Source organism: Catharus ustulatus, chromosome 14 (genome assembly GCF_009819885.2).
Source record: "Catharus ustulatus isolate bCatUst1 chromosome 14, bCatUst1.pri.v2, whole genome shotgun sequence".
Lineage (NCBI taxonomy): Eukaryota > Metazoa > Chordata > Aves > Passeriformes > Turdidae > Catharus > Catharus ustulatus.
Window position 1 is genome coordinate 14,333,257 of NC_046234.1, and position 19,995 is coordinate 14,353,251.

General features: G+C 41.9%; 1 protein-coding gene across 1 annotated transcript in view; it reads left to right on the forward strand.

Moving 5' to 3' along the window:
* The window catches only part of MSN (moesin), a 40,652-nt gene that overhangs the window by 1,782 nt on the left and 18,875 nt on the right, over positions 1–19,995 (forward strand). The gene's annotated exons all lie outside the window — the stretch shown is intronic.

Here is a 19,995-nt window from a genome sequence, read left to right on the forward strand (position 1 = left end):
AAGATTTGTTAATAGCTGCTTAATTAACAAAACAGTAAAACGTGAGAGACTTTCCTCAATCAAGAAAAAAAATCAAGGTCAAATGTGGGTGAAACCTGGGCAGTTAGATGTAGGTTTATGTGGGCTTCATCACAAAAATAAAACCATTGTGAAGAAGACAGATGGAGGAAATGTTCTAAGGAACAGTTCTGGCTGGGCAGGAAAAGCATTTGTGTCAAAACTACTTGGTGGGTAGGCTCTTATCATTCATCTCACCAGGCTTACAGAAACATGCTGCTGCGTGGCTTAAGCAGCAAAACCTGTTGAGTTCTGAGTCTCTACACCTCCTCAAGCTAGGCTAAATGTTAGCACACGTAGCTGAGATTTCCATTTTGTTATGTGAGGTTTGCTATAGTGACACTAGGCTGTGTAGCACTATTAATAAGAATCCAAGATTAACTCTGGTAACCTTTGAACTGGTGCACATGATTTGCTGTTGTGACATGTAATGGGGGGGTTTGGTTGCTGGAAGCTTTCTAGGCCGTGCAGAAAGTCCATCATGCATTGGCCTGCTGATCCTGCCATGCTTTCAACAGCAAGGCTTCACTGTTTTATCTAGTGATACAACTCTGCAAAGTCTGTGAACTGTGAACAGTTAAAGCAGAGACCAAAAAGGACATATAATTTCCCCCATGCTTTGCATAGCAGAGGGTGGAAGTAGTTGAGTCCTAAAAAATGAGCCATTGTCAAGCTCTGAAAAGTCTCTCCTTCAGTTGTGAGCAATCTGTTTATTTGCCGTGAGTAGGCTCTGATCTCTCCCTGAGTGATGGGTGCAATGCCTCTGTTTTGGGATTGGACTATTTTGCCTTTGCATGTGCCTACCCCGTGGCTTTGTGAATGGATAGCCACTGAATGTGAAACACGAGCATGCATCACATGTGAGGTGTGCGCTCAGCAGTCCTGCCACTGGGACTGGGGCAGTTCTCTTTTAGCTAACATAGTCTTTACTCATTGTAGAGAAAGGGTTTTAACCAAAGCTAACCAAACCAAAGCTGTATAGAATACAGAAAGTTTTAGGAATTAATAAGGGAAAAGGTACCAGTTCAAACTTTATTATATCTTAGCTTCAAGCTAAGTGTAGCAATAGTTATTAGCATATTTAGGGACCCTGTCTGTAGATCGAACTGATGGTCCTAATTCCCAGAAGGACTCAAAAGGTCCTAGAAACTTTGTTTCTGTTTTTCTTTGTAACTTCCAGGTTCTGGATAGAAAAGTAACTGAGAGATCGATGTATATCTCAGGACAACCTTCTGGTTAATTAGTTTCTTGTCTGTAGCTACTTGCTACCAAATGCTGCGACAAGATGGCAACTGTGAGCAGAATGCTACACTTGTTTGGGTGATAGTTTGTTTCTTTTTTCTTTTCTTTTTTTTTTCCTGGTGTGGGATTTGCTTGATGTCTTGAAGGGGGAAAGGAAACTCTAACTTTAATAGATGGGCACTTCTCTCCTAATCCTGTTGTGCTATGAAGGAACTCTAGAAGCATTCTAGCTGCCTGCTGTCTTATTTCCTGACTCTTTGGTGCTATTTCTTCCTTCCCTCACTCTGTATAACTTGGGAAACTTGGTGACACTGATCCAAGTTTGACATGTGTGCTGACTTGTTAGGCAAGCTCAATCCATTATATGTTTCTTTTAATGCCATCAGATGTATGACTTGCTGTAAAGAGCTGTGTTTGAATGCTCCCAAAGACCTTTATACAGAAATGTTTCCCCTGTTGGTGATTTTCAGATGACTTGTACTTCAGAAGCAGCAGTAGCTAAAACATGCTGCATTTACAGTGGAACCAGGTAAACCACTGAAACTGGTAAGCAGTGAATTATCTGTAGCTTTATACCTACCGTAGGATTTTGCAAAACAGGAAAGGCCTTTACACCCTAGCTTGTATTGTATTCAACAGCTTGGTTCCTAGGTTCTGCAAGAATAGCAAGGTTTTACTTCATGTCAGATGAAGCAATTAAGCCTGACAGTGAGCAAAAGTTTGTTTGGTACTTTTAGGCCTTCTATATTAAAGTTAAACAGGAATTTTTAAAGTACACCATTGATGATAAACAAGCATACACTTTATTTTTACATATTATGGCAAGCCCTGTACCTGACTGGACAAAACCCATCAGTGATAGTGGTTTTACACAGTTGTGAGCAAGACCTGTTCCAAGTGCCTGATCTGAATTGGTAGTCATGATCCAGTTCATAAAACTTCAAGGTGATGGTGTTACATCTAGGAGTGCTTATCAGACGAGGTTTTAGAAGGTTAAATGTCTTAGCTGAGTCCTTTATTTAATTTTTGCCCTCTTGATTTGTTGCCCAAGGCAGCTGAGCGAGAAGCAGATTGGTGAGATGCACCCAATAAAAGGGGCCCAAGGAGAGTTTTAGGTCTTCTGCTTCTGGTATGAGAATCCTATGGGGGACAGGGTGTCTCCTATCAGGGAATCACTTGATTCTTGCAGATATCCTGTCACCATAACATCTACAAGCAGCATCTTTTTTAAACCTTCAGGACGTTGCAGCCCTTTCCTTGGGGTGGTTCTATCTTGTCTGATTAGTCATCCCTGAAGTTTCATTACAATTCTCGCTTTTCTCATGAGGATGGTTCATAAGATGTCTTAATATGGACTGCTTTATTTTGAAAGGAAATGGGATCTCTGCCTCTAGAGGAAATATGTTTCATGTATAATGTCTAGTCTGAAGCGAAATTCTCCTCAAAAAGCTCACTAAGTCCCTACTAGCTGCTTGAAAAACAGCTGAACCGAAACTGGAGGATTGCAATACCTTCTGCTTGTGACACTGGGTGTGCCGGGGGACAGCACCCTCCTGGGGCTTCTGGCCTGGCCAGGTCCCTGCTGATCAATGGCTACACAGAGAAGCCCCTTCCTCCACAGAGGTGGCTCTGGCTCTGCTCCAGGGTATGAAGGAAGCTGACTAAAAGCTTCCTCTGGCTGCGTCATCTCCTGGACTCTTTCCTGCCTCGGTGCAGCTCAAGCAACCTTATTTGGCTGACTTCATTTTTTTTTTTTTTTTTTTCCCCTTCTGTGCAGCAAGAGGGCCTCCCTGAATTTGCACAATAAAGCTGTTATCTGTGCTTAATCACTGTTCTGAGAACTACAATGGGGTTTGTTTGTAAAGAGCTCCAAGATTTCAACTCCTCAGATCTCTATGATTCCCCGTGTCCCGTTTCCCTTTTCTCTGTTTGCTGAGTGATTATACCAGAAACCAACTCCTCTGCTGCTGTAGTCACACTATTGGAAAAGAGGAAATCTCTACCCAGGAATAATCCAGAGCAATTAACTGATGCAAATTAAGAGCAATAGTAAGCAGCCAGTTAATTGCTTGCTTTTCCCTGGGGGTATTGGGGAACAACAGGTATTTGCATAGTGCAGCCAATAATACTGAATCAAGAGTTTGTTTTTATCCCATCTGAAACCTCCAAACTAGGCTGAAGTCTCTAGGTTGATGGAAGGCTATTCTTTCAGGCACATCTCTTTGTAACATTCCTGTGGCTGTTTCTAGGTGAAGCATTCAAATGCTTCCGAATGTTTTGGAAGTTGTGGGCATAAACCCCACCCTTCCAAGTCCAGTGGCTAATGCTGACTCCTAAGTTAATGTTTAAAGCAAATACTTGGTGGGGAGGTGAGAAGAGACAGTCACTGGCAGGCTTGATGGCTGTAAGACCACAGGGTCATCTACAACTGTTTGGGGGTTTAGAACCTGAAATTGTAGAGATTTAGGCCTTATATTGACAAAAGACAATTATGACTGCAGCAACTGTGGCTATCAATAGGTAGGTGATGTAGTGCTGCTTCCTTCCTGTGCAGCTGTGAAAGGATATATTCACTTCTATGGATGTGTGATCCTCCAGTGCAGGAGTGGAGCAATCAGAAACTCCTCACCTTTGTATAGCAGCTTGTTGGACTTAGATGGGGAAAAAACACCCTTTGAAGATGTTTTTAAAGGCATAGCTCCTGCAGAATGCTTTTTCCTAATTGTTCTAACATCTCTAAAGCTGCAGTAGTTTTTCTGAGGAACCTACTGAAAAATACAAAATGTGGATGAAAGGACATTGTTCAGTTCTCATCCTATTGCCAGGTTAAGCAGTAGGAGCACTTGGCCATGTGAGGCCTCCTTCCCTTTGGCTCCTGCTGGTTGGTGAATAGCTTTGGGCAAGGGCACAGGAGTGCTCCTGAAGGAGGAATGAATGAAAAAGCTCTGAATCTGCTCTGTAGAGAAACATGTAATTAGGCAAGAATGAGGTGATGGACTAGAAGAGGGAGGAGACACTCCTTTCTCTGCCAGCTGTGATTCTGTGTAGAGTAAAATGAAATCTCAGAAGAATTCAGAAAGAATACCTGAAGCAGTGAATTGAGTGCCATGGTATCTGTGCTCCAGACTGAGCTGTATTCTTGCAGATTTCTAGTTCTTTGTCAGCTTGTTTGCTTCCTAGAGAAAGGCTACTCAGGAGACACAATTTTACTGTCCTGGGGCGTGAATACTGTAAAAACTTGCTTGTATTTTTTGTTGACTTTTCTTTGGTGGGGTCTGTGGGGCTGTTAAATTGATACTGGAGAATTTTGCATGCAATGTATTAGAGAACAGTTATTCTGCCATTGTGTGCCTTCCTATGTTCTTGAGGTAGAATCATAGAATCAGTTTGGTTGGAAAAGATCTTTGAATCCAGCTGTAAAATGATGATTTTTTTGCAGCCATGAACCATTCATGTCTGTATATCGCTGATTTGTACTATTCTCCTTTGTAGGCCCCTTTCAGAGCATTTTTTCCTCTCTTGATTGGGAATCTAGTTATGGTGGTAAAGTCATTTAGTACAGGAAAAAACCTGTCATTGCAATCTGATCAATCACATAGTCACAACATTTAATAAATGTATTTAGTTTTATATAACATAGGCTAATAAAACATAGAATTCTAGGCTAGCTAATGGAATTCTGGGCTAACTTTTTCCTTGTTGTAGCTTTTACTGTACAGTTGAAAAGCTATGGCAAGGAAAAATTTAGCTTAGAATTCCATTGTGCGTGGTTACAGTGCAAAAACTGAGCTGGCAGAGAAATTATTAGGATGAAGTGTCAGGATGCTTGATATCTTCCATCCCCCAGAGGTGTGGCTTTTCATTCATAATGTCTCTAAGAATATAAATATGGAATAGATTTTATTTTTGCAATTCACTTTTCCAGAACAGTGTACTCAGAGGGCAAAAAAACTATTAAATTCATCACTATGCTAAATGTCTTTTCAGGCACTTTTATGGATGGACAAGAGGGTTTTGGTTGTGTGTATTTTTCTTTCTCTGTTAAAATCCAGAACTTGATATCTTCCTGTGAATTTTAGTCTACAGGACTTACAGAATGTCAAGTAGCTCTGAAGGCACACTATAAGAAATAAGGCAGTTCCACTGCTGACAAATTCAAGCAATATCAGGTTGCCCAGAAAAGAAGTGTTAATGCAAAACCACACAATACTTGGTGGTCCAATACATCTTAAGTGAAAACAATTCTATTAATCAGAAATTATAGAGAAGGAGGGACTGGACATATGTATTAAAAGTATGGATTTGCTTACAGAGAATTAAGTAGACACTTTAATGAAGATAACCTCTTTGTTCTGGCTGGTTTTGCTGTGTTTGATGCCCCCAGGGTGTGTTTTGCCCTCTTGTCTACAAGGGCACAGTGCTGGCTCTTCTTGAACCTGCTGCTGACCAGCACTCTCAGATCCCTCTCTGCAGGGCTGCTCTCCTGCCTCTCCTCTCCCACTTTGGACTTGTGCCTGGTATTACTCTGCTCCACGTGCAGAATCTGGCAATAGTTCTTTTTTAAATTTTTTGCCACTGGTCAGTCATACTCTGAGTTATCCAGATGCCTTTTCAAGACCTTGTGTCCCTTGAGAGAGTCAATAGCACACCCAGTGCTGGTATTGTCAGTACCTTTGCTAATGATGCATTCAGCTCCTGCAATCCAAATCAGTGATAAAAATACTGAGCCACACTGGCCCTGTTGTGGAACCTGGAGAACATTCCTGGGTACTGGTTGCCAACCAGACACAGCCCCATTCCCTGCAGCCCTCCGAGTCCTGCTGTCACTGGTTCTTCATCCAGCACACTTTGAACTTCCTTATCTTGCAACTGAACAACTTGTCCAGTAGGATGCTGTGAGAGTATCAAAAGCTTCACTAAAATGCTGAAAAACGACATCCACCACCTTTCCTTCATCCATTGAGTGGGTGACCTTGCTGTAGAAGGATAACAAATTAGTGATGGCTTTCCCTTCATGAGCCCATGCTGACTGTGCCTGATGATTGCATTGTCTTTTAAATACTTAAATGTTCTTTAGATGCCTTTCACTAGCACCCAGTAACCTGGTTAATATAATTACTCTCTGACTGCTAAAACAGATCTTCGAGAAAGCAAAATTGCCTGGAAAGCTGGAAGGATTGAAAGAAACATTGTAGTTTATAGTGCAGCTGAGACAATAGAATACTCTGTATCTAGGCAATAAAAGCATGCAATATTGTGACGTGTTTGGTTTGGTGTATATAGTTTGTGTGTTTTGTTTTGTTTTTAAAATCAGCAAAGTTATCCTTTAGCAATGTAGCTAGATTCTATTACTCATTGTATTCATATGTTCCTCTAAGATTTGACAGCAGTTATTAATGGAGACACTGCACAGCAGGCATAAGAAGGGTGTTGCTTCTCAAGTGTGTTATTTCTTACTATTGTATGGTACATCCAAGTGTTAAGAAATGTCTGAGAGATGAGATTGAAAGCTTAAGCATCAATAACTGTTTTGCCAACATCTGTTTATTTCATTTGTTCCTACGTGTATCTCAATGTTAAGGAGCCATAAAACTGCATTTGAAAAAATGACTGAACAACTTCATTTGTTTTTTGGATAGACAATGAAAACTTCAGCTGAGATGTACTGAATCCACTGTCTGTCCATATCCACTGTTCTATGGCTACAGTTACCCTCCCACAGTGAAAAATCAGGATCTGAGTGTGCCTGAAGTTGAGAAACCTGGCTTCTTCTGTTACTGAAAGTGTGCTGTTTGAGCAATTGGATTTTTGTTGCAGTGTATGTAATTTTCACTAAGGCACACTCAACATGTGAATTTGTTTGCATTGCTGAGGTGTTGGAAGCAGAGAGCAGTAAAATGATTATGTTCCATCACTTCACTATTCCCAATCCCCTAGACAACCAGAAGCTGCTGTATGCGCTGTTAGACATGACTGCTCATTTTGTGAACTGCCTCAAAAACTCTTCAGCTTACTGGTAATTTGAACAATGGGATCAGAAAAGTCTAGTATTGCTAAAAATGTCAGGAAGCTCCAAGTCCATGGTTGGAACTGTGGAAGGCTTGAAGAGTATTATCACTAAGCCAAGAAAACCTTTTGATAAGCAATGTCTTAGTCCTCCAACCTGTAGCTCCATTTTGCTGATTTTGTTACAGAAGCTGGACTGTAACTTTTCTTTGCTGTAATAATGAGGTGACATACTTTGTTGCTATGCTAGTCTTTCACTTCACAGACCATCAAGGAACCCCTCTCACCTGAAGTTGGTATTGAAAAAACCCAAGTATCGAATTAATATTTTTTTGTTTGCTTAAAACACTAAACTGCACCTTAAATTGATAATATTCTGACCTAGCCATGACAAGTTCCTGAAAACTAATTTTCTTACTCGTAATGGCTTGCTGGTGCATGTGTCTTGGGCTTTGTGAAATCTGTAGACACCACTGTCTTCTGCACTGTTCTGTGTTGACAGCCATACATGCAGAGGTGCAAATCTCAAAAACCCCCAACTCAGGGTGTTTTTTTTCCTTTATCTTGCTGTGTGGTTTGTTACTAAAGTCTCAAATTGAAGGGTGACTGCAAGAGGCAATGCAATGTGTTATGCTCAGTTTGAATGCCCTTCTACACACCCAGCAGTTTAGGGTAGACTTTTTTCTTTTTGAAAGCATGTCAGCATTTTCAGCTGTAAGAATATATCAGCATAGTAGGGTTGTCCTGCATCTACCAAAAGACAGAGCAAATAGAAGGACTTAGTAACTTCCAAATCACTAAAAGATCAGACCAATCTGAACAGTACTTGCTTCAGCATCATGCACAGGAAATACAATGTTATCTTAGTGTTTGTTCTGATAAATACTAAGTAATCAAGTAAAAATCTGACAGAAGGCTGTCCTGCTCCTTTGCTGCTTCAGGTTCTCACAGATTTGCTTTATTGCTTGCTCTGTCCTTGGTTCACCTCTGTGCAAAGTCCCTTCTGTCCCTTAGCACCAAATGTGTCTTAGTCAGAGGTGACCAGCCTCTTCTCCCATGGCTAAGTTTTGAATGTGTTTAATATTGCAAAAAAATGCTTGGTGAGTGTTTCTTTTTTTTTCCTCTATAGAACATCTTGGACCATGTGCTGCATTGCTCTGTCCTTTCAAGTTTTTCCTCATCTATTTACAAATAGCTTTGTGCAAATGCTCAAGGCTCAGAAAAGTTTGACACAGAGTACTTCCCCATTAAATGTTTCTGCCATATTCTATTGACAGCTTTGATTTGTCAATGTTTGGAAGGATTTGAAAATAATTGTGACCTGAAAGGATTCAGATAGTCTTGAAAACAAAGTGATTTTGCTGGTGATTTTTCCCTTAGAGAAAGAGGGATGATTAGAGGCATGAATGAGCATCTGTCCATTTCCACAACAAGCCTGAGCAGGAGTAGTTAGCTGCTCTTACTGCTCCCAGTGTGTGGAGAAGTGCAGTTAGGGGTAAGATACCTGCATGCAGCAACATTGAAGGAGGCCCTGACTTCGATAAAAGTTGAATTCTTATCTGCCAGCCCTATGCTGCTGTACCTTAGCACGTGGAAAAACCTGAAAACATAAAGCAACCCTACACAGCAGGTCTGGGTAAGAGCTAAACTCCCAAGCTGAATGTTTTTTGCAGAAGGCTGGTTTTCAGGCTCTCTGCCTCTCCTAGTCTAGTGAGTTTTACTGTTTAGTTTTTTAGGTTATATCTCCATGTGTGTTGACATGTTCAGCAGATGTACTCAGCATCTGGCTATTTCCTTTCCTACTACCCACCTGAGTTTCTCAGTTTTGACCTGCAGCTTTAGAAAGACCACTAACAGTTTGGCTTAGCTACATAAAGATGGTCCATAACATCTCTGTGGAGGAGAATCAAGGATCTAGATATTGAAACTGCAGTTCATATAAGGAAATTACTCCTGCTGACTTGATACAAGAAGTCTGTTTATGTTAGAAAGTCTGACTTGACCACTGGCATTCCAGGGCATTCAGCAGTGTCTTCATCAATGCATCAAGGTCTCAGGTGCTAGCTGAAGCTTATCAGGCTTGCTTTCTAAAATAGCCCCATTTCAAACACTGTATTTCAAGAAGTGTATGAATGTGAACCCAAGAGTGTGGACTTAATTGTAGCCTTGAATGAACTAAATCAACTTGGTTGCTTGTGTGAGAGCTTTGTTGGTTTGCTGCCACTGTAAAGTTTTGTTGTAAGTTCTGTTCTGAAGTTCAACAGAAAATGGGGTAATGGCATGTTTTTATGTGGCTTGAGAAATTTCACCAAGGGGTTGTGTATCAGAGCTGCTGAAAAGCAGATATGCCTGGGAGTGAGGAATAAGAGTGGTTCAATAACTTGGTCCATCTTGTCCTGTTGTAGCCAAAAAGCCATCTTGACATTTCTGTGGCCTGTAACAGTGCCCCTGTGTAAATGCAGTGAACAGGACCAATTCCATTATTCTGCTGGAGAAAATAACAGAATAGTTACTCCCTCCCTGATTCATCCTTTTGAATTCTTGCTTGTGGTGTAGTTGTGGAGTACAAGAATGAGCCCAGAGAAGTGAATGGGTGGGTGCAGGTTGTTCAGGATGGCTTCCCATGGTGGTGGATACAGACACTGTATGTGCTTGCACTGCTCTCCTCAGCTCCTGTGCCCCTTCAGGAACCTTTTGGGACATGGGGCTCTGTGTCATGGTGGTGTAGCTCCTCTCCTCTGTATTAGGAAAGCTCAAATGCTTGAAGTAGATGGAGCTTAAAATAACAAAGAATACTTCAGCAATCACAAGCTGGTCTTTTATAAACTGGGCAGTCCCAACAGAACTACTTAAAATCTAAAATAGGTTGGTGGTGAGGGAAGCAAATATGGGTGGGGAAACTGAATATTAAAAAGAAGTGTAGAACTGAGCCATTTAGGGGAAATCCTGTGTTTTAGGGAACTATGACCTAAATAGATATGAAAATGTAGCCAGCCTAAATGAGACCCTGTACTAAAAGGAAGTTGCAGGATTTGTCTAACGTGCTGGAAATGATAAAGCTGAAAATCACAGGATGATGAAACAGCTTTAGCTCATACTTGACTGTGCATGTAGTTAATTTTGGAGGGATGGCTCATAGTCTGGGCAGTCAGATCCCACAGTAAGACTGTGTTCTAGCTCCTAGAAGTCTGGCCATTGTTCAGAGGTTCAGTGAGGGCTGTGAGCTGGCCAAGAACTTGATGTGCCACACCCAGGCCATGCTCTGGGTGTCTAGAACAGACAGCCCTGTGTTCAGCTCCCCTCTCTGTAACAGAGCTAAACTGCTAGGAGTCTCTTAGTTGAAGGACAGAGAGAAGCACGTGAAACAGATAAGCTTGTTCTGACTTTTTATCTAAATGTGGGTCCTTTGGAAGGAAGAGCTTGGCCACAGCAGTTATCTTCATGCTTTCTTCCCTGTGGAAAATGTCTTTAGTGATCAGCAGAGTGTTGGAGTGCAGCAATTTTTTTTGCCCTCAATTCCAAGTTACCTCTGAAACAATTCTTAACTGCAGGTGAATTTAGAGACCTTACATAGGGACTGAGTATTTCGTCTGTTAGCTCATGAACCTCAGGTACTTACTGTACATGTGATGCCTCCATGCAGGTCACACTTGTTTTGTTAGCATCCTGTCTTGATCTTGTTTTGAGCTCCTTCCAGCAAAGTAGGTGCTTGTGATTTTGGCAGGCAGTCACTGGATGCTATGTTTGGAAAGCTCATTGGCTTTTTGGGAACATGTCTCAGCTCCCAGTCTTGACTGATCAGCTCCTTGAACTGGGTATTTGCAATCACTAAATGGTTGTGGGAAATTCCCTGCCCTTGGTTTGAGGATGGAAGGGGAAGAACTGGACTAAGGGCAGGTTGGAGTGGGAGAAAAGTTGTCTTCTGAAGAGCCTTCTCAGAAAATCTTGAGTGCCTCTGATGGTGGTAGGGAGTACAGGGATTGTTCTGCTGGTGGAGTGACTGCAGTCACATCATAACACCTTTGTACAGTGTACAACATGAGGGAGGTGGCACAAAACACTTGTTTGTAACCTGTGAGTAGGGTTGCCTGGGAGGAACACACAGTAGTGTGAGGAATGTCACCCATACCACTGCTGGCATTCAAACGTGCCCACTGCCTGCTAACTGCCCTTAGCTTAAGCTCTGACATGTGAAGTACTACTGCCAACCCTGTTGTTAGTGTGCAGAGCCCATAATAGGTGTGGATATTTCTCCAGAGAAAAACTCTTCTAACAGGCACCAAAAAAAAAGGTGTTTACAAAACAAGCAACCTCCCCAAAACAAAACCCAAAGCTGCACAGATTGTAAAAGTTGAATGATGGCAACTGCACATTCCTAGATTTTGCTTCAAATTTTACCTCCTGATCCAGATGTTGGAGAAAAGGTGTCAGGGATTTTCCCCATGGTATTTTAATTTCCTTCTGGGCTTTGACAAGTAAAGGATGTTCTCTCTAAGCAGCTCAAACAACATGTACAAAAATAGTTATTCCAAGGGTTTCTTCAAACTGACTCTGAAGAAACAGAAAATGCCAATGTTAATTACTTGGAACAGCTACAGGAAAGCAAAGGGAGGTGCATGAGGAATCTATTTATGGAAAAGGAAATGGCAAAAATAGAGGAATTGATCTCTTGCACAAGGTTGGGAGTAAGTAGTGTAGTAAGTGGCACACAAGTATCTGGTCTTTACTGTAAATGTGGGGATCCACCCATAGCTGCTTCTGCCGGCTTGGTACTCTCGTTTTACAACTCCCTTCCTCTAAGTTAAACTTGTTTGCCCTCTGGAGAGGATGATGGCAAGCTGCTAGTATCCAGGGTGTTCAAACACCATTGCTGGGAGGTGACTGGTTGAAAAGTAAGGAATTACATTTAAGTAGCTTTAACCTGGAGACATTATTAATGATTTTGGAAGCCATGCTGTGTGGGTGGTAGGGGAATTTTAATAATAGCTTTGAGTTAATAACTTTGTAGTAGTCTTTGTAAAGTAAAACCTTCATTCCTGAAAAAGTTGCCTGCCCAAATCAGATCACTGATTAAATTGGGTAAATGTTACCTCCAGAGTTCTAATGTGGAGCCAGCATTGGCACAGCCCTGGCTTTGATTCTTGTGCAGTGCACTCACAAGTGTGTGCTCACTAATGAAGGAAGGTGTCTCCAGAGCAGTGAAACATCAATTGTGAGAAAGCTGCAGGGCTGGGGCAGGATAAGTGAGTGAAGGCATCTAAAATAAGGCAACTGCAAACAGACCCTTTGCATTGAAGTTTTCTTATGAACTCTGTTAATGTGGTTTGAAGGAGACCTAATTTCTTAGAGAAATTGTCCTTGAGGGCAATAAATCTGATTCTGCACCATTTGAGAGAAAAAAAGGAATCTGTAGTTTATATAAGGGTGTCTGAAGTAGACTCCCTGACTTGATATGAATAACTGATCTCTCTAATGATAAAACATGTCCTGCAAGGTTCATCTCCTCCAACCCCACTTAGTGATCCTCTGCTCAGGCCTCTCTGAGTACCAGGTATCAATCACATGCAAAGGAGAACTTAAACAGGAAGGTAGCTGTGGCTTCTCACACTTGTTTTTGAGAGCCAGATAAGCAACAAAATACTGCTCAGTTGCTATGCTCTGTAGGCCTTGACTTTTCAAGGGCAACAACTGCCTTCACCAGGTTTTTTTTATAAATTATTATTTTAAATAAGTGTATGATGTATATAGGGATTGAAATTACAACCTTGGATGTTATTAGCACCATGCTCTAACCAACTGAGTTAATCTCATTAATCACTTCAGTCAGTTTTTTGTCTTTACCCTTTACAAGAATAGGGTTAGAGTTCCAAACATTGGATGCCATGGCTGCTGTAAACATTGTCAGAAAACTCTAATGGAAATGCAGTTGGAAGGGGCACAGAATTGGGTTTTTTGAACCCCTTTGTTAGGTAAAGCAGAAATCTTCTGCTCTTCAAAGCTCCACATAGGAAAACTTACCTTGTTTATGGCTGATGTGATGCAACTGTTTCCCCCCTGCCCAGTGTTTGTAAATTGGTGCTGTGGGGGTGAGTTTTGCTGGAAGCTATGGGCAAACACTGGCAGCATCCCTCGGTGTCTCTGCTGCAGTGAGGTATTAAATGCCACAGATGGCACAGAGCAAGTCTGCCCAGACACTGCTGCTTCCACCCTTTCTTAGGAGCTGGTGCCTCCATCCTTTCTCCATCCAGTTTTTGCGAGCACACTTCTCAAAGCTGTGAACTTTCTGGGTCTTGCAGGCTGGTGCTCTGGCTGGCTTCCTCTTCCTGTCCTCAGCAGCGTGGCTCCTGAAGCTGTGTGGGTGCTGTGGTTTGTTGCCCACACGAGCCATCTTGTCATGCTGGGGACAAAGAGCAGTTGCTGGTGGTGGGGATACAGCTCTGGTGTGACTGTGCTCAGGTGTGGCTCCATGGCAGTTTCTGAATCCAAGCTGTCTTGCCACCCTACTCCTTCACAAGGAAGGAGTAAGACTATGTGAGCACAAATTTAGTTGTATTTAGCCTGAGTTCTTCCTCAACCAGGCTTGCTGTTGCTCACAAGAGAGGTTTGTGAAGCTGGGTAGTAGCAGTTACCCCTTCACTGCTCTCTGTCTTCAGACTCTGTGCTGAAGTCATTAGAGCTGCTTTAAAAGGTGCATTCCTGCTACAGGCTGTACTTGGGTACCAAAAGAAAGCCACATACTCTATAGGGTGTAAGTACTACTTCTGGCTCACTGGTACCAGAAGTACCATGGCAAGCTTTCTCCTTGGCTGGTAGCTTTATTCAAATAGTGGGGTGGGATGGGATACCTCTGTATGGGCTCACTGCATGTCCTGTGCTGCAGTCAAATGAGAGGTGCTGTGTCCCCAGCAGAGCAGGATGGGGCTGGTGGAGAGAGCAGGGGAGCTCCCAGGAGCTGCTGGGAGGGTTAACCTCTCTGTGCTGTCTGCAGTGTAGTGCCTGGGGTGTCCCTGCTGCTGTTCTGTTCCCTGATGAGCTTAGAGGTATGAAAAGGCCCTTTAAGACTGCTGGAGGGGGGCTTGGTTAATGAAGTGTAATCCTTTGAGAAATTGCAAGCGCTTTCACATGACCCGATCCCAGCCTCACCCCGCCACAGAGGACCCAGGGCTGTTTCAGCAGGGTGCTGGCACTCGGGAAGGAGCCAGATGTCTGTGAGTATGGCTGGTGCTGAGGTGTGGGGCATCACCTCTGCTTCCCCTCCAAGGCAATGCAGAGCTCTGTGTCCATGCAGTGGACCCATGTTGGCTGGGCAGTGTGGTGGGAAGGGAAGTGCAGCACTGCAGAGCACTCCTACTCCAGAATCCACTTTGCACCTTCTGAGGAACAGGGAGACACTTCTTATTAAACTTACCATATTTCTGCTAATCATGTTAAAAGCCAAAACTGGGCAGCTTTTTATATTATTAAGGTGCTTTATGAGATCTTAGTTTGTGCAACTCCAAGTGGATTTGATGTGTTTCCCAGGTCAGACCTGTTGGTATTGTACCTGCATGGTATTGATCTAGTATTTTTACATGGAGTAACTGCTGGGTAAGCTGGTGGCTTTCAGTGGAGAGGCTATAAAGGTTGGTCTGGAATTTCTTCGTAATTGAACTTGCTTCTGTTCTGTACCAGTCAAATTTGCAATAAAGCATAAGCTTTCCCTAGGTTACTTTCCTCCAGAAATAGTCCACTTGATGGCTTGAACCTGGGAAACAGGGAATATCTGAAGCTGGAAGTCTCCAGCCCAGCAGGGTATAACAGCTTCCTTGCATACAGGAAATGCAGGGAGGAAAGAAGCTTTAGCTCAGGGTCAGGGTTTTGTAGAGGTCGAAACTCTGTTGTGCTGACTCCACTTATTATTCTGACATGAATTTCCTAGTACTCTATTCCTGTCTCAGCTTATGACAAACAGAATTGTCTTTTCTCCCTCTCGTGCTGCTCAATGCACTGGGGCATTAGCACAAGCAATACATCCGTTACTGAGCGTGACAGCATCGCTCTTTCCTGTTTGTCCTGCCGTATGCAGCTACGCGTTTTCATCTCAGGAAGTTATTCTAGCACACTATTAGGAGGATTTATTTGGAGAACTGAAAGATACCTGACATTACTGCTGTTACTAAAATTTATTTAGAACCACAGTGGGGCAGAAAGTGAGACTTGGAGGTATATGGGCAATATTAAAATACCCAAAAAGATGCTGCAGATAGGTGCCTGGTACCACTGTCTATTAAGTGTGCCTCTTGTGGACTGCTGAAGACCGTGGGAGGAGGGGGTAGTGGTGGCATGTGCCTTTGGAAAGCTTTTGCTGGCCTAAGGGAGCTTTCTTTGGCTGCAGCTGCTCTGGGGCTGGAAGAGTATGTCTCCCATGCAAGAGGTTCTGTCTGTGCAGGAGGTATCACACTTGACAATACTGTCCTTGGCAGCAGGAAACTCTTTAATGTGCTCTGGCAGTGGCAAGCTTAACAGTGCTTAGACTGGTGGAACTATGGTAATTCCCCTCATAGAGAAGAGGAAGGGTTGCTAGTTTTCTATCTCTTTCCGGTAGCTGTTATGAAAGGAATCAGTTGAATGTGAGCACTTTTTTTTTGCCATGTTTTTTAAATTTGATGAGTATAGATTTGCCTGTAGAAATGTAATAGTTGAATGTTTTGGAAGATTTTTGATAAATCTGTTAATGAAATCCCATAAACCTTCTTAAAACACCTACTGAGTGTTTAAAGTCTGTTAGATGTTTATTAACAGAATATTTGGAATAGGAGGGTAGTATACTTGGGGATGAGTGCTGCTGCTAGGCTTTGTGATTGAACCATTGGTGCAATGTCTTTCTCTTGCACATCTCTCAGCAGTGTGCACCTTACCTGTTTGGACTGACAGAGCTAAATATATATATGCCATATGTATAAATATTGTATATGCTCAACAGTCCAAGTTAGATACCTTATTGATATTTTTCTGCTTGCAAGCCAAGTTATAAGCATGCCAAGGCTTATGCCAGCCCTTAAACCTAGGAAAACCTTTAGATAGTTTGGAAATACAAAATCTAATAGCTTAATGCTGATGAATCTTGGGGCTTTTCTTAGAATAAGCACTGGTAGTAAAGTAGATAGATAAATGGTTTAAAAGTGCTTTGACAGGGTAACTGTCAAGGAATTAAATGAGTCTAAATTATGATGGGACTGCCCAGTTTTGGCTTTTTGCTATAGCATTTTTATTCCTATGTGTAACATTTGTGTTGGTCAGTAGTCAGCTATGAATACCTTACTAAAAGTGAGGCTTTAAATGAATGAGGAAGAAGGTAAACATGCAGTGCCTGGCACATAATTGTCTGGTAGAGAGTATAACAATCTGTAGATCTCTTCTTGTAGCTTGTTTGAACTGCAGGCAGAGTGCATTAAAATCAGTGCCTCCCACCACCTGAAATGGTAGAAACCTCCCTTTGAGCCAGTTGTTGTGAACTGGAAAAACAAAACCACCCTGGCTTGGTAGTGTATGCGGAAAAAAAAATGTCTTTGTGTGTTGTTTTCACACCAATGAACCTTAACAAAGCTCAATTTTATAGCAAACTAGCTTCTCAGCCAAGTATTAAATTACCACTGATGGTTCAAACTAAGGAATGGTTAAAATGCCACTGGCACGGCCCAGGATGTGCTCCCTCCCCAGCTCAGTGTGCTGACAGTTCACAGCAGTGTGCTGCTGAATGTGTTAAACCCCTGTTCAGCTTGGGGAAACTGCACTACCGGGGTGTGGTTCTCCAAAGCACAAGCCTGTTTCCTGTGGTATCTCAGCTTCTGCTCTCTTAGATCAGGCTCAAGTTGCAAGTGCAGACCCATTCAAGACTGCTGCTCCTAAATTTTAGGTTGCTCCTCATCTTGAGCACAGGGGGTTTCTGGGGATTGGAGGAATGTGCAAATCTTCCTATTGAATGTACTGATTGAAGGATATCAGGTCAGATAGCTTAGGGGCATTTAAGTGACTGAGGAATTTTTTAAAGGAATTTTGCTGGTTCTAGCATGGGAACTTATTTTACTGTGCTAACAAAGTTGTGAGTCTTAAGTATTCTGCATGAATTATGGGGTTACTGAAGCAGTTTTATTTTAAATGTTAAGGTGTGATTTGTTCTAAACAGCTTTAAGAGCTGTTTAGGCTCAAGTGGCAAAGAGGTGCCACAGATGTTTCAGTTCTGTTTTCTGGTGCTCACATATTTGCCTTTTAATCATCTATGCACATGATATCAGATAAGAATAGCTACTGTGCTTTGTCCATAAACAGTGGAGCAAAGACTTTTCTTTCATGGTAGCTGATACACTAATGCTTTAGGTGAACAGGAAATACTTCAAAGCTAACCAAATTTAAGGTCTAACTTAATGGCTCATTTAAGGTAATATAACATATTGCATTCTTATACCTGAATGTAGCTTATGGACAGCATTGCTCTCTCTGATGGCTGAGCTGGGCAGATCAGGCTTACAAGCCAGCAATCTTTCTGCTAGAAGAGTCTGCTTCCAAGTGTAAGCAGCAAAACTGTTTTAGGGAGCATTCAGCCCTTATAGAAAGTGGCCAGATTCTTGTTTCACCAAAGCACCGTGAAATTAGCCCATTGTCAAAGTCTAGGATTCGAAGAGAAAAATTTTGGGAAGGTGTACACTAAGAACTTAGGACATTTGCATGCTGTTGAAAGCTGCTAATTAAAAAAAAAACCCCACTGTTTTTATGAGTTTAGGCCACTTGTGTTTTCCTTGCTACTTGTGTGGGATGATTTTGCCTTAGTTTGATATTGTGTCAGAAGGTTTAGAAGGCTTCAAAACCAACTTATTCCTGATATACTTGTTCATGGTATCTTTGTTCTAGTAATGTCTAGTAGCACTCCTTTTGCATGAAACAACCAGAACTTCAACTTATGTGTACTTCAACTTAGCTGTGCTAAGCCTACCTTTAACCTTACAGAATTTTTAGCTTAACTTGAAACAAGGAAACCTTTAGGTTTATCTCAAGAGGATCTCAAGTACAAAACAGTGGTGTGCCTAGTCTGAAGCAGGCTTTCTGGGGAACCTCAAAAAGAATTTGTTATAGTTAGTGGTTTCTTTTTGGCACTCACCTAGATTGAACCAGCAGAACATCTCTTGCTAATTGGGGAAAAAAAATTCTGGTTCTAGTTCTTCTGCAGTCTGGTTTCTTTGTAAACAAGACATGAAATCTGTACATATTTTTGGTAGTAATACAGGAATCAGAACTGTCTGTGATCATATTGGTATTATGTGGTTCCTTGAATATTTCTTTGCATACTCTTGCTTTTTTGGTCTCCCATGCCATGCAGTTAGCTTATAGTCCAAGTATGACTGTAGTTGTTCTTAAAACTGTTTATGGTGTAATTCTCTCCACCCCTCACCACTGGAAGCCTGGTGGAGTGTACTGATAGGATTGATTGCACTGAGGAGCAAAAAAATTAGGATTTGTTAATCTGAGGTAAATGTCTGTTGGCAACAGAGAGGTGTTAATGCAAGGTCAGTGTGCTGGGGTTTGATGCATGGTGAGTATCTTGTCTGTACAATTTCAAGTCTTGAACCTTTGCTTTGATGGAAAAACATTTTAAATAAAGCTGTTTTAATATGTACAACTTGTGTTGAAAAATTGTGAAATATCTTTACCTTCTTCTGTTGATAGGCATGGAAATAGAATTGGATTCTCAGGCAACTTGGTGTACTCACAGACCTCACCTTCCCTGACCTAAAGTTAAGGCATTTGCTTTCAGGCCAGGACTCTTTCTGTCTAGCCCCAAGCATCTAAATCATGTTTCCCAGTAATTATCAGGAGTTCTGAATGGGATTAGCAGTGTTTTACTCTAGCATTTCAGATGAAATGCCTCTGCTGTTTAACTTGCTGCATGATAAGTGAAAGGTGCGTGTAGGTTTTGCTGCTTCTGTGGGATGGAGCTGTGAACACCCGTGCTGGTTTTTGCCACCTTCATGCCACAAGTGAAAATGTGATGGTGAGAGATTCCTGTCAAAACAGTGCATCATATAACATTTCTTCTGGAAGACCATTCATGATCTTGTATCTAAGGCTAATATAGTAATGAAATCTTGATTGCAATTTTAAATAACAACTAAATTTCTGCAGTTTTTAGAAGTCTTTCATTTCCCTGAAAGAATTGGAAAGCAGTATTGGCAGCTCTACTGCTATGGGAAGTGTTCTCATGTTCAGCATGCAACATTTTTAGTCTGTGAGGGCATCCTTGCATCCTGTCTGCTTCATACCCACAGCCCTGCAGCATGTCAGGGATTGTGCCTTATAACTTCTCCAAATACTCACAAAGACTGAAAGTGTGTTGTTATTAATGACCAACCTTCTGAGCAGACTGAGTTAATGCTTCTGGGAACTTCCTTGATGCTCACCCTCCAAACAAAAGGGCTGGATGTCTTCTTGTCTGCACCAAGTTTTGAAACATTTGTGCTTTTGTGAAACAGTGTTTTACTCTGGAAATTAAACTTCAAAAGATGTAAATGGCTCTCATGTGTATCATTACATGTGAATATTTTATCCAGAGAGGATAAAAACATTGCAAATCAGGAAATTTATATTCTACAGGAGAACTGTGAGTACCATGCTGGCAGAGCAGATGACTTTGTGACTGCTGGCAGTGAAGTTCCTGAA